The sequence below is a fragment of the Passer domesticus genome, chromosome 5 (genome assembly GCF_036417665.1).
Source record: "Passer domesticus isolate bPasDom1 chromosome 5, bPasDom1.hap1, whole genome shotgun sequence".
Classification (NCBI taxonomy): domain Eukaryota; kingdom Metazoa; phylum Chordata; class Aves; order Passeriformes; family Passeridae; genus Passer; species Passer domesticus.
Genome location: NC_087478.1, coordinates 70,782,158 through 70,795,907, shown reverse-complemented (window position 1 = coordinate 70,795,907; position 13,750 = coordinate 70,782,158). Strand labels below are relative to the sequence as shown.

Genomic DNA, 13,750 nt, shown 5'->3' with positions numbered 1-13,750 from the left:
AAAACTTTGCAAAACGGAAAAGCAGAATCTTTATAAATATCAAGTCTTCTGAAAAAATGTGTTTATTTCTGTTTAGTACCATTCTTAAGTCTATTTACTGATATTTTTGAATAAAGACCTCCTAATTATTTTCTATACAATCTCCAAAGTAGTGCTTGCAAGGCAAGTGTGAAAGAAATGGAAGAAGATGACAAAACAAATTCCTGAAAGGTATTTGAAATAAGCGCTTTCATAGTGGAGTGCTTGTTTAATTATAAGGACAATCACCCTTGGTGAAAATGGCAGGTGTTAAACAATATCCATTATTTTAGCTATCTAAGGCACCGAGCCAGCAGTCAGTGACACAGATATTTGATTTTAGATAAGCACACTACAGCCTGCTGAAGCTGCAGCAAAGCCTGTGTGTTTGCAGAGCTGGGACACAACTGGGCATGTCCTGCTGCATTTGCACAAAGTCTCACAAATACACAAAGTGAGCATTAAAAAGGCATAAATATTAATGGATCTGAAAATAGGCAGTTTGCCCCCACCCACCCCCAGTTTGTTTGGTCCTAGTGCCTTGTATTTGCTGGGTTCCCCAATGTCAATAGGGAAGGAAGGAATCTGACTCCATGTTCTTAGAAAACTAATTTATTATTCTATTCTATTCTATTCTATTCTATTCTATTCTATTCTATTCTATTCTATTCTATTCTATTCTATTCTATTCTATTCTATTCTAATGTTATACTAAACTATACAGAAAGGATACATGCAGAAGTCTAAAAGGATACTACTCAAAAACTCGTGACTCTCTCCTCAGAGTCTGACACAGCTGGCCCTAATTGGCCAATAAGTTAAAACAATTCACATGCAACCAATGAAACAATCACCTGTTGGATAAACAATCTCCAAACCACATTCCACAGCAGCAAAACGCAGGAGAAGTGAATGAGATAATATTGTTTTCATTTTTCTCTGGGGCTTCTCAGCTTCCCAAGGGAAGAATCCCGGACAAAGAGATTTTTCAGAAAATGTGACAGTGACATTAGTGTAAGTGGCTATACAGGACAAATGAGCAGCTGGATCTTTATATCTTTTTAGTAAAACTGGGTGATTTGGGTCTGTAAAGGACAGCCATTCTTTTTGTGAAAGGAAAAAAAGCACCTCCCAAACTCATTCCTGTTCAGTTTCTGCTAACACTTCCTAGGCCAAGTTCTCAATTATCTCCTTTCACTCCAGACTCAAGGGAGAGTGACGGCAGTGGTGCAGAATTATCTTTCCAAGACCATTTCCATTAAAGCCAAGGGAGAACTTCGTCTTCCTAACCTCTAAACTCTTCAGAAAATCTAAACTCTTCAGAAAAAAATAGAATTAATCACAACTACAGCCTGTGTTCTCAGGGAAGAAAATGGGGTTGCTAGATATGTGTAGAGAAAAATATGAAATCAGATTGGTGGCAAAATTTTACTGTGAATTTGTTAATTACATTAGTATTTAGGGCCATACCTTTGTCATCAACATCAGAGAGCAAGTAAATTTACCAGTGATTTTGAAGTGAAACAGCATTATCTAGTCTTGCCAAAAGTATCTAGTCTTTTCAAATATATTGAAAAAATTTATCACAGTATATACGTTATTGAAAATTATATAACCAAATCATCATTGACCAAGCAGCTAATACCTGAATGAACTAAAATATGACTGATTGTTGATATTTATTTGTCAGGAAGTGGTAAAATTATCTGGCTAGAAAAAAATCTTTTGAATTCTCAGATTCCTTCAAGCTTCATCATTCTTGAAACTTTCAGTCAGCCCACAGAGAGGGTCAGATGCAAGTCAGACTGTACCTTGGGAAAAAAATATGTGAAACTTCTGCAAGATCATTGCATTTTTGATTACATTTATGCTTGTTGTGGTGTTTCTCTTCTCATCTTCTTCTTCTGAACTGAAAGAGGTAGAATGAGTCCCGTTTCATTCCTTACATTTTGGACATTTGAGTTGTTCCTTGCCATTGCTGCCAACAGGACTGGGAGATTTCTCTTGTCTTTTCAGATTGTCAGTGGTCTAGAGGAGAGGACTTCCACACTGTAACCTTGGAAAACTGAACTTTCAACTTTTTGACTCAAACTTATATGGTAGTAAAAGAACAAAATTTTCAATTCATTGGCTATGCAAGGACTTGACATCTATAAAAGTAGTTCAAGTCAAGACAGTGAAAATGCCCTGCTTGATTTTTTAACAAAAAGAAAAATTATAAGAAGGAGAAAAAGCATTTTACTTAAACTAAAAAACAATATTTCCTTTTCTTTTGAGAAAATGCAAACTTTTCATGTATTTAAAATTACTAGACTTCCACAATGAAAATGCTTCTTAGAAAAAAATCAGCCTTAACATACGTAATTTTCTTCTTTAAAGAAACCCGAAGTTGTTGTAAGAAACCATTCATTTTGGTATTAAATATAAAAATAATGCTATTCTATGCTAAGCTGTTTAGGTTAGCAAAATTACTTTTTTAAAGGTTAAAAAGAACCTTCCTAATTCTCTTTTGTAAAGTATAGTGACAAAGAACAGCACTGGAGGGGATTATTCTTGCTGCACTTGCAGGAGATTATCACCAGGGATGGTTCTTCACTCAGTGCCACTTGAGGCAACTATATGCAACAAAGGAAAGGTAAATATACTTGGTCAATCTGCTTCCTATTTAGATATCCCTGAGAATGCCTTGTTTTCATTTCCATTCACCTCACACACCCAAAGCAGGCCACCTCACTCTTTATTTCAGCCCAGTTCCCTGATGGACAGGCTTGCTGCTCACAGGAACTGCTGGCTACAGCAGGATCAGCTTCCAGGTCTTTCACTACACCTGCTCTGCCTTCTCAGATAAGAGCTGCATTTTCCATTCTCCAGGTGCCTTTACTTCTGTGAGCAATCAGCTTATTTCCTGGTCTGTAAAGCTGAATTATTCTTATCAGTATTTTCCTCTGTGAACATCAGCAGGAAAATTATTACATGCTAGGAACTTAATTATTCATTAGCTTATGGCCAGTTTCTTCATACAGCTTCTTCTGTTATGATTTCAGCTGATACAATAATAGCAAGACAACAAAACTGTGCCTATAACAACTCCCCTACTAAAAAAGAGGTGGAAACAGATGCTTGGGTTGGATGTCTGAAGTTTTTCTTCTATTTCATGAAAACCCAGGGTAGACTTGTATTTAATTTAAGAAAAATAACTTACCTTGCTTTAAATTGCACCCTCTGTGCAATTTGATGCCAGGAAACCCTTACAGAAGAGTTCATCTTTTGTCCACAAGAGGAAATTATTTTTCTTTGGTGGATCTCTGAAGCTTAGAAACATATTGCCAGAACAGAGCCAGCAGCATAAATGCAGCATGAATTTTTTAATGTACTCACTGTAAACCAGCAAGTGAGATGCTGCCAACTATGCTGAGCACTCTGGTTTTCTCCAAATCACATGTGAATATGAGCTTTCTCAGCTGTTTTTGTTTGTTTGTTTTTTAACAGAATCACACATGTCTGTAATTCCCAATATGTTCAGTTTTTAGATCTCAGAGAGTGTTCCCTGGTGATAGTTTATCTGACAGATTGTATCAGTTGTATTTAGAGCTCTTTTTACGTTTCCTTGTTTTTGCGAGTTCCTTGTTGAAAGTATATACATATAAATAAAAATTAAAATAAACATAGATGTGAATGCAGTAGCAGGTCTTTTTAGCATTCCCTCTCTTTTATGAAGAAAGCAATGGCATTGAAGAAGGGCTGTGGTCAAATAATGCTAATATCAGTATTAGTTTTCTTTCCAGCCGCAAGATTATGAGATATTTTCAGCAATTAGATGAAATGCATCTTCTGATACATAAAATATTTTATTCTCTAATAGCATTCCAATACATACAAGGTAGTTAGAGAGAAGACAGATATCTGTTGTTTACTGGGCACAGGACTAGAAAAAATTCAGTTGAATTTGCAACAAATAGTAATCAGACTAGCTACTGAGAAAATACCCAAGGTAAATAAAGTTCTGCAAGAAGTGAAGTAGAAATGTTGAATCTCTTATCGTTTACAGAACATATTAAGACAAATTTGTCAGCTGCGGCTCAGATGTACTTGATGCTTTTTCAGAACAAAGGAAGGGAGTTTATCGTATTCTGGAGTCTTTTCCAGAAACACAGTGCCTGCATGTTTGGTTATCTACAATAATTTATGCTAACCACTATCATATCCCTTCTGCTTCTGCTTGTTACATAAAAAAATATATTTTTGGTTTAATTGCAATATTAATCATCCCTAATTGATAATTCAAACTCAGAAAGTGCCATTTCCTGGCTTGAGGCACATCAGTCCTTGGGGGTTCAATTCTAGCCAGTGATCCTGTGCTCCTCAGAGAGATCTGAGCTTCCAAAGCCTCTGGGGCTTCTCTCACAGCCCAGCCTGGTCAGGAAACCTCTGAAAGTTGAGGTTTAAGTGAGGTTACATTAAGGGAACATCTTCCATTGGAGACCTATTAAACACCCAGCTAATGAGTCTGCTGCTTCCTGGCTCTCACCTGAACCAGTGAAAGGGAGTCTTACCATCTTTTCACCCGGCATTGTGAGGCAGCTGAAACTATGTGGCACTTAAAATCTGTTCTGACATTTGGAAAGTATTTTTCATAGGTAAATCAAACTTATCTTATGGAAAGGGAAAAGAAAATCTGGACAGACTGCTCAGGCACATGTTAAATTTTATTGTCATCTGTTCAAGTATGTTAAATGACCTGTACTGATTATCCAAGAGCATTGTATTCCTGGGACAATAAAAATATAGAGTTAAATGGAAGAGATAAGTCACTAGTCTTTTTGAACTAGCTGTTTCATAATTCAAAGTATGATTCACTTAGGAGAAATATGTTCCTTAATAATTTCAACTCATCTAATGACCCTCCTTTCTCATGCTGTTAATAGTCCAATTTTCTTTCAACTAAAAAACAATAGAAGAAATGCATCAAATGTGTCCATAATGCAATCCTCAGGCAAGAAAGTCTCAAAACACCAAAGAAATGAAAATGCCGATTGCCATCTGTGGCAATTCTGCCATTTGCAGCAAATTTGGGCATTCAAATCCTTATCTGTCAACAGTATAATGACATGCTGATTAAGGAATAGGGATATTAAAGTTCAGCAGATTTACTTAATTATGATCTGCATGAAGGATCTTATGCTCCTTCTGATTCCTAAAATGTGGTTTATCAGATGATAATATTAGTGAAACACTGGTTCTACTTCATCGTTGTACAAAAGTGGATGCCTGTTTGTAACACAGCATCTGTTTCTTCTCCATCCCAGTAATTTCAGGGATGTGATGCAGGCTGTCTCTGCCAAACATTTTTCCAAGGAGTCATTACTCAACAGGAGAAACCATACCACAGCAAAAAAGCTCTCTGCTGGAAATCAGTCCTGAACCTTATTTCCACCTTGTCTTATAAATGACCCTGATTATGAAGAGATGTATTAGTTAAACTCCCAGCTAAACAATTTCATTTAGAAGAAAGAGAAGAAGAAAGTGAAAATAGGATAAAAAAGAGTAGGAAAGGGTCTTGCTGTCCCAACAATTATGAGGAATAGCTACAGAATGCTCAACCAAAATCACAGAAATCTCAAGTCTCAAAAAAAAAAAAAATCCTTCCAATCCCAGGTCTGAGGACCACTAAACTCTGGTTCTACATTTTGATGTAGATTGTTCAACTGCTATTCATGCTGGGGAAATGCGCATTTGTAACAGCATAAGGAGTGGTCTAAAATGTGACAACATATTTTACGATAAAATCTCAGTTTCCCTCATTAAAATTGGATTTAAATTATTTATTTAAAATATCACTTATTTAAAAAAAATCAGCCAACAAACCTTTTGGGTTTTTTTACACATAACTTTGGTATGTCAAAGAATAGTAGAAAGAGACAGAAAACACCTGAGCACATGGTCATTTCCTATAAAACTTTGTATTTCCATGTAGTATTCTAAGTTTATCATCATTGTTATTATGAGATGGTCTATATTACTTTCTGGCCTCTTGGCTTTCCAATGTCTTTGCTTTGGCTGTAGCTTTTTTCTTAAATAAGTAAAATCCTGTGGAATTTAAAACCTGATATCGCAACATCAGTCAAATTCTTTTTTTTTCTTTTATAAATTCTTTTCAATTTTCTTTACATACTTTTAATTTTTTTCTTCATACGTGGCATTGGTTAACCTTCAATAAGAGCATCCTTGCTGTAAAATTGAAATATATGTACCAGCAACAAATACTCAATGGGATAGGCAGGGGTATGACCTGACTTATGCCTCTATATGAGAAAGATATTTTCTTTTCTTGCTGTCTAGGGTAAGAGACAGAAGCGTTGCTGCCAACGGAAGGAATGTTCCCAGAAATGAGCAGTGTGTGTTTCTGGGTCTGCATTACTTACAGCTCTGGCTGCTGCTTGTGAGACTTCTGCTTGTGAAAATTAGAAGTCAGCTGAGCTGAAAGACTGGAAAGAAAAGGATGTTCCAGGCAGTGATTTTGTCATGCTGTTCTTGAAAGTGTTAGTGGAAGGAAAGCATATGATTTCCATGTTCCAAATCAGTGCCTAGGAGAGCTCCTTCTCCATGGCAATTCAGTGTCTGGGTTGGTATCACATCCCTATGATTAAAAATATTGAAGTTACTTCAACATCTTTTCCCTAATTTATGCCCCCCACACCTATAAACAGTTATTCTTTTTCTATTATTGTCTTTTTGTTGATTTATACATGAGAAGCTCTATTTTTAGACACCTTAGCTGCTTGACTGACAAAGATTTTGAAGGTAGCAGTGGCAGATCCATCCAGTGTCAGAATTATCATGTATCTTACAGACTCCTAAACAGAAATAAAATTATCTGATCAGAAACCAAGGTGAGAACAGTCCTGATGTTCTTCAGATATTTGAGAAATACTTTAGTGATTTTGTTTTTAATTCAGCCAGCTAAAAGGGGCTGGCTGAGCTGAGGAGAGACTGTGGTAAGGAAGGGGATAAACTTTTTGGCAGGGATGCTACTGCTGCTGGAATTGAACAGAGATATGAGTGACTAAGACACAGCCACAAGACAGAAATATTTGTGATGCTTTCTTCAAAATGTCTTTTCATAAATTTAGTTTAAGGAAAAACCAGCAAATAAGTGGATAAATTACAGAAAATATTTGCCAGTAATTTTGGGGGTTTTTTTTCTTGTTTTTATCAACTCTGTGACTAAGTTAAAATGGACATCAGAACCAAAACCCTTTCTAAAACTCTTGTTCCTTCTCACTGCTATAAAAAAAACAACCAGAAAACAACATTTTTGTTTTTCTTCTTAAACACCATGTACCTATTTTGTCTTTAAAACAAGATTTTGCAATTTAAAGGACAAAGGATCCTGGTGGAGGAGAAAGTTAGTGAAATTCATGTCATCAGATCAAAAAAAGCATATGGTCTTTTTGCCAGACCCACTATGATGTGGGGTGTTGTGTTGTTCTGGGTTTCATTTTAGGTTGCAGAATAATCCAAAAAGTCCAGCTCAGATGTCTGGTAATGGTATTCTCTGGTCAATGTGAATCACTCATGGTGCATTGACTGATAGGGAGGAATTTCAACAGCAATTAAAGGTTCTCATATTATCAATAATATATTCTTATATTATCAATAATATATTTTCCACCTTTTTTCCCAAGGACTGGCAGAGCCACAGCTGTCTATACACCTGAACAATCTGTGTAGGTGCCAAAATCTACGACAGCCTTGCAAAGTTTGAGAGAAGATATGGTGGGTATTTAATGCTGCTTCATGGATATATATTTCCCCCCAAAGAGCTTTCAAGCCATCAATATCCTTCTAAAAATAAACAAGGCTGTGAGCAATGCAGCAATGCTTTCACAGCTGGTGAAGAGAATGGATACCCAAGGCAAGTGAACCCCTGAACTGACATATCCCCCTTCTGAAATGGAGAAAGAAGGCACGTCCTTTGCCCCAAATTTTGACCCAAAGGCAAAAAAATGTGTTTCTTGTATAATTAGAAGTGGCACTTCAAAGAATTCTGGGCATAGTCTTAGCTCCTGAAAGAAATAGCTAAGATGACCAAGTTAATTAAAAGAGTGGAAAAAAACAAAGTCTAATTTGGGCTAAAATTGATGTTGCTTTTGGCAATTGAGATAAATCAGGATGACACAGAAAACACTTGAAATAGAGTAGACAATGCTTCTTCAGAATGTTTAAAATCCTTTTTAAAACAGAAAATATGGGTCTTAGCAGGATCAGCTCCTGCAGAAATGGATATATATGATGTATAATTGCTAAAGTAGGGGTATTAATCTTTCTAATCTGTAATAAATGTTTTGTAAAGCTGTCAAAAACCTTGTGGGAAAGTCATACTTCAATTGGTGTGCGAATTGGGTGTGATCTATTTGACTTCCTAGGATGCAGAGGACAAACAGGCTTTTTCTGCCTACTTCTTTCCCTGTGCTATTCTCAGTGGTCAGACTCAACCCTGTGTTAACTTCCAAGATCTCCTTAAATATGTCACTATCAAATCCATGCAATCCTTTTTTCCCAAACTGAAACCTATGTTTCTATAAGGTAAAGGTAAGTGAACTGGCAGGCAAGGCTGAGGAGGAAACCAAAATAACAAGCAGAAATCCAAGGGAAGACAACAGTGTGGTTGTGCATAATAAAAGGTAATAATGAAGAGAAAACAGGTATTGGTACCACCTACCAGTTAAAATAGTCTTTAGAAAACTTATTCATACTCATGGCATATGCAGGTTTGTGAATGCACAGGTGATAGATCTGAGGAAAATATAATTTCTCACTCTCCAGTGGACAGATGTGATTGACGGATTGTTAGCTTAAATTTGTCCAAAATATTTCCAGACCATCCTGATCTTGGCCAGACCTACATCAAACACATTCATGAGTCCAATTTAGTCTTTGCATAGCTTTGAAATAAACTGTATGGAAACATAGTGACATCATATTATATTATTGGCAGGTTTTAAAAAATCAGTCATTAAACCGTAGCATTCTCAGGCTGGGGGAAAACTGTATGTAAGAATGTAATACTAGCACTACAGATTTATGGCTGCATTTGTTTTACTTTAAAAGTAAAACAATTTCTTTTACCACTTGAAGCATTTTTAATTGCTGCTCTTCAGTCCTACCATATGATGATCTCAGAAATCTTGCAAATGGAAACAAGTAAAATTATTCCCCTTCACTTCTTCCTTCAATATTTGGATAGAAACTATTCCTCAGAGTTTCATATCCATACATGATTATTCCTTTGTGACAGACAGACTGTTAAACTATTTAACAACATGCTTATAAAACTGTGATTTAATGATAATGTATTTTCCTTTTTTCCAGGAGGACACTTGTCTTGGTTATGGAAGATTAAATAGCAAACCATATGTGCTGGGAGCCCTTGAATCTTCCATGTGGCTGATGGGATGTATATCACACCTTAAAGGAGGACCAAAGGACTGAACAGGCATATTGCACCAATGCAAAGGGTTTAATTATGTGCTTGGCTTTTAGAGATGGCTCAATAATATTTTATAAAGAGTGCTTTAGCAAGAAAAGCACTTGGTGGTAGCTTTAATTGGTTTAGAAGTGTAAATATTTGATAGACCATCTGTTGGTGACACTGCAGCAGAACAAGAGCTGCTCCATTTTGACTCTCTGTGGATTCTTGAAGAGCAGAGACACTCATTTCAGATACTGAGAGCCAGGAAAAGATGAAATTTGAATCCTAATCTGTCATACTTCAAATTCTAATCAGATTTGCAAGGCAAATGTGCAATTACTCAAAGTGGGCACAGGGCTTCACAGATTATTTTTTCTTTTGGCTCAAGCCTAATGTGAACAATTTTATTGGGAGCTACAGCTGTGAGTATGCTGTTTGGACAAGTCACACTACTAAACCAAGAATATTTGATAAAAAAATAAAAGAAAAAAAAAGGAAAATCAGGTGACCTGAAAAAAAAATCAGAACTGACAGTAAGACTGTCAGCACGTTTATTTTTATTTTGAACTCACCAGAGCAACATCTCTATGGGAAAGCTTTTGTAGAAGTCAAATCTTCAAAACCCACGTGAGAAGGGGCATTACTATTTTCATTTCCATTGCAAAAATTCTTATTTAAAGTGCCTCAAGGAGTTTGGTGACTTACTGCCTTATATTTGAACTCTCCATTCTTGCTTTCCAAACTCAGCAAAATTCCAGGCTATCACCTTGAGCTCAGCTTCAGTTTAACATTGCACCCACTTTGCTGCCTTCATTTACTCTTAAATTTCACTCCTCGTGGCCCTTCTTTACCTAAGCACTCATTTTAGCTTAGTTTATGTGTGAATCAGAGACTATGTGTAACCTATTTTTTGTGTGTGTGTGCATGTGAATTTACATGAATCTCAGTGTATTATAGGTATGGAAAGCTGGAAATTGCAATGACGCCATATAATTGTACCAACAGTGGTAAAGAAACAAAGTAAGATAATTTTAAACAGCATTGTGTTTGAACTGGAAGTCTAAAATCCACAGTTTGTGGCTGATTAAAGCAAGTTAATGGCACTCAGCAATAAGCCCTTCTTAGTCCTTCTCCTCCCTTCCACAGTTTAAAATGTTTTTTAAATGTTTATTTATATTGGATACAAATCCAGACACTATGTCTTGCAGAGGTTTGTGTTTGAGAAGGAGAGAAATTACTTGTAGAAAGTGCTGAAAAAGGCAAATGTGTGCCTTAGCAACACCAGGTAAGAAACCAAGTCGGTTTGCTCTTCACCTTTGTTTCAAGTGGTGGCTTACCTCCTCATGGCTGGGTAAAGACTGATTCTCTCTTCATTTCTGCTTAAATCTCCTCCAGGGACAAGGGAAAATGTGCCAGGCTGGCAGGTATAAAACCTCAATCAACTATTTTCATTAATAATTATTTCTGCAATCCATTTCTTAAAGGATTCCATGTGTTTTAATCTTGCTAGTCAGTTTTCACGTTCACTTCTTAGTGTAAACACTTCCCCCAGGGATTTCATATTTAGAGATAGTTTAATCCTGCTTATTTTGTCCTTAGGAAGAGAAGGATCAGCATAAAATATCCAGAGATTCTAAATATTTGTTTATCATATTATGAATTCACTGAGTGGGCAAAACTCAGATTTTCCCTCTAGAATTAAAAGAGGAGAGAATATCTGTTTCATGAGAAGAAGGCTTTGAAAGTCACACACTGATGACTGACTTGAAGCAATGAGATTAAACAGCACAGGCTTCTACTTATCTTTCTTTCCTTTCTTGCTGCCTAGTTCACAGAATCTGAAGGATGAATCCTGTTTCATCTTTCTCTTTTCCTTTTTATTTTTTTTCCTTTTTATTTTCATTATTTCTCTTCCTCTCTTTCTTTTTCTTTCTCTTTCATCTTTTTCTTTTGTTCTTTCTCTTTCTCTTTTCACTTTCTTTCCTTGTTCAGAAAAACAAAACCAGGCTAGCATTAGGAACAATTGTTCTCAAGTGCTCTCCACTGAGAAAGATTCAAATGTACTGAGTTCACCACCTGACCACTTGTAGATTAGGAGGACTAATATCATTAGCAGAGGTGCAGAGACTCAGAATGAGAGTGTATTTAGCCTTTGTACATCAGCTAAAAGAACATTTCATTTAACTCTTTGGAAACTGAGAAGGAGGTGAACTACAATTTGTGAACTACATAAAAATGATTCCTCATTTTTCTGTCTTTTATAGATAATTTAGCAGCTCTCATGATTATGTCTGAACTAGAATTTTGAAGAATTCATTCCTTTTTTTTCCCCCTTACAATGTGGATATTTTCCCAGTTGCACCATAAGCTTATACACACTATTTTTGGTAGTTCATATTTATGGTTTTTTATCAAAAGAATTCAAAGATGAGAGATGTCTCTCACTGCAATTTTGGCTTTTGTACCCATGATTTCTGGTCCTAACATGACAGCTGTGTCAATTCCAAACTAACTTATACTGGGTGAGAACCTTTTGCTTACAGGTGGGTGTTTCCTTTTCTCCTTCTTTGCCCCCCAGGCATGAGCCAAATTTGAATCCAACTCAATTTGCATTATTGTAACCAGTGCCAAAGATATTGCTAAGCTTCCAAAGAGTGTGAAAACAGCACACTTTTCTCTTTTTCCAGAATAGGAAGAGAATTTGTCCTTCAATTGGTTTGACATCAGCTCTGTTTGAGATGGCTGAGGAGCACAGGGAGAGGACCCCTTCATACAGCATTCTTGCCCATTTGGGAACTGTTGAATCCCACATCCCAGATTCTCCATGTCTTAAGGCATGAGAGCTGACAAGTTTTTAATGAAAGAGAAAGGTAGGTAACAAGGGAGCAGAGGGAACAAGAGCTTGGTTCAGTAATTTCCTGAGGCTGAAGTAGTTACAGGATTCTTTGTTCCTTGAAAAACATGCTGGACCAGACAAACACCACTGTCCTTGGGGCCCCATAAATGTGTGCACTTTTTGCAAGGCTGCTGCCTGCAGGTGAAAAAGATCAGGTTTCCTCAGACTATTGTCCAACTCTAAGTGACTATTGCCTCTCAGCACTAGTTGTTTATTGCAAATGGCAGTTTTGGTGACCTAAGAATGTAGCCATGATATTTTCTGAAAAATCCTTTTGCCAGGATTTTTCTCCTGAGGAGCTGCTGCTGTGGAATGCCACAGGTGCATCTTCCATTGGTCCATGTGGATTGTTTTCAACTGATGACCAATCACAGCCACCTGTGTCAAGGCTCTAAGCAGTCACAGGATTTTGTTATGCATTCTATTCTATTCTTGTTCTTTCAAGCCTTCTGATGAATCTTTTCTCTCTATTCTTTGAGTATAGTTTTAATGTAGTATTTTAAAATATATATTATATTAAATATAAATATATTTATAAATATTATATAAAATATATATTATATTAAATATATTAATAAATATATTAAAATATCATAATATAATAAACCAGCCTTCTGAGAAACATGGAGTCAAGCCTCGCGTCTCCACACATGGGGAGTTCCCAACACAAGAAATCAGAATTTGGGAGGAAATTTCCTTACAGGCACTGTTTTGAAAATCCTGTTTCATTTTGTAAATAAAGTCAACAGGGATTGGATTTCTGGCTCTCAGTTACACTTGAAAATAGGCTTTTGCTTCATAAACAATCAGTTGAGTTGCTTCAATGCTCCTGCTTCTCTGAACCTCACATCTTTTTTAAAATTTTCTCTCAGGTGAATACCTGTGCCTGTGTTTCAGAGCCACTCTTCCAGCAGCACAGGATCAACACCCTGAAACAATGTGGGACTTCCTGGCATCTCTGGAGGCATGAGAAGCTGTCCGATGGGATGTGGTCAGACAGTCATAAATAGATGTGGAGTGCTGTAATGTGACAGATCAGGTCAAACATTTTTATTCTGTCAGTTTGAATGATATTGCAGACCTGAAGGCTTCTGAGTGGCTGAGTTTGACCACTGAGGTAATTTTCCGTGCGCGTTTTTTGGCAATGCTGCCTTGGGCATTCCATGGCACTGAGAACAGGTTGTTACTGATGCCACTCATGAGAGAAATCTCTGCCTAATTTAAGAATGTCCTGGTTTTTCAGACACATAAGGGGTGATTTTGATTTCATACTCATACCACGTACTGACATCAACGAGCCTTAGGAATTAGACAAATACAGTGGAACTCAAGGACACTGTTTGTGGCTGGCAATGGAATGGAAT

The 13,750-nt window shown here is 36.6% G+C and overlaps 2 long non-coding RNA genes across 5 annotated transcripts in view; one reads left to right on the top strand and one right to left on the bottom strand.

Moving 5' to 3' along the window:
- LOC135300912 (uncharacterized) overlaps positions 1–3,347 on the bottom strand; it is a 69,239-nt gene extending 65,892 nt beyond the window's left edge. For all 3 annotated transcript variants that reach the window (XR_010362661.1, XR_010362659.1, XR_010362660.1), the window contains exon 1: positions 3,221–3,347. This is a non-coding gene — a long non-coding RNA (uncharacterized LOC135300912). The remainder of the gene's footprint in view (positions 1–3,220) is intronic.
- Positions 892–10,499, top strand: LOC135300911 (uncharacterized). 2 transcript variants are annotated; one of them, XR_010362657.1, is made up of 6 exons: positions 892–1,032; positions 2,035–2,117; positions 2,536–2,653; positions 7,523–7,637; positions 7,704–7,794; positions 9,391–10,499. It is a non-coding gene; the product is annotated as an uncharacterized LOC135300911 (long non-coding RNA). The 2 variants fall into 2 exon arrangements; XR_010362656.1 differs by lacking the exon at positions 7,523–7,637.
- Positions 10,500–13,750: the final 3,251 nt, after the last annotated feature.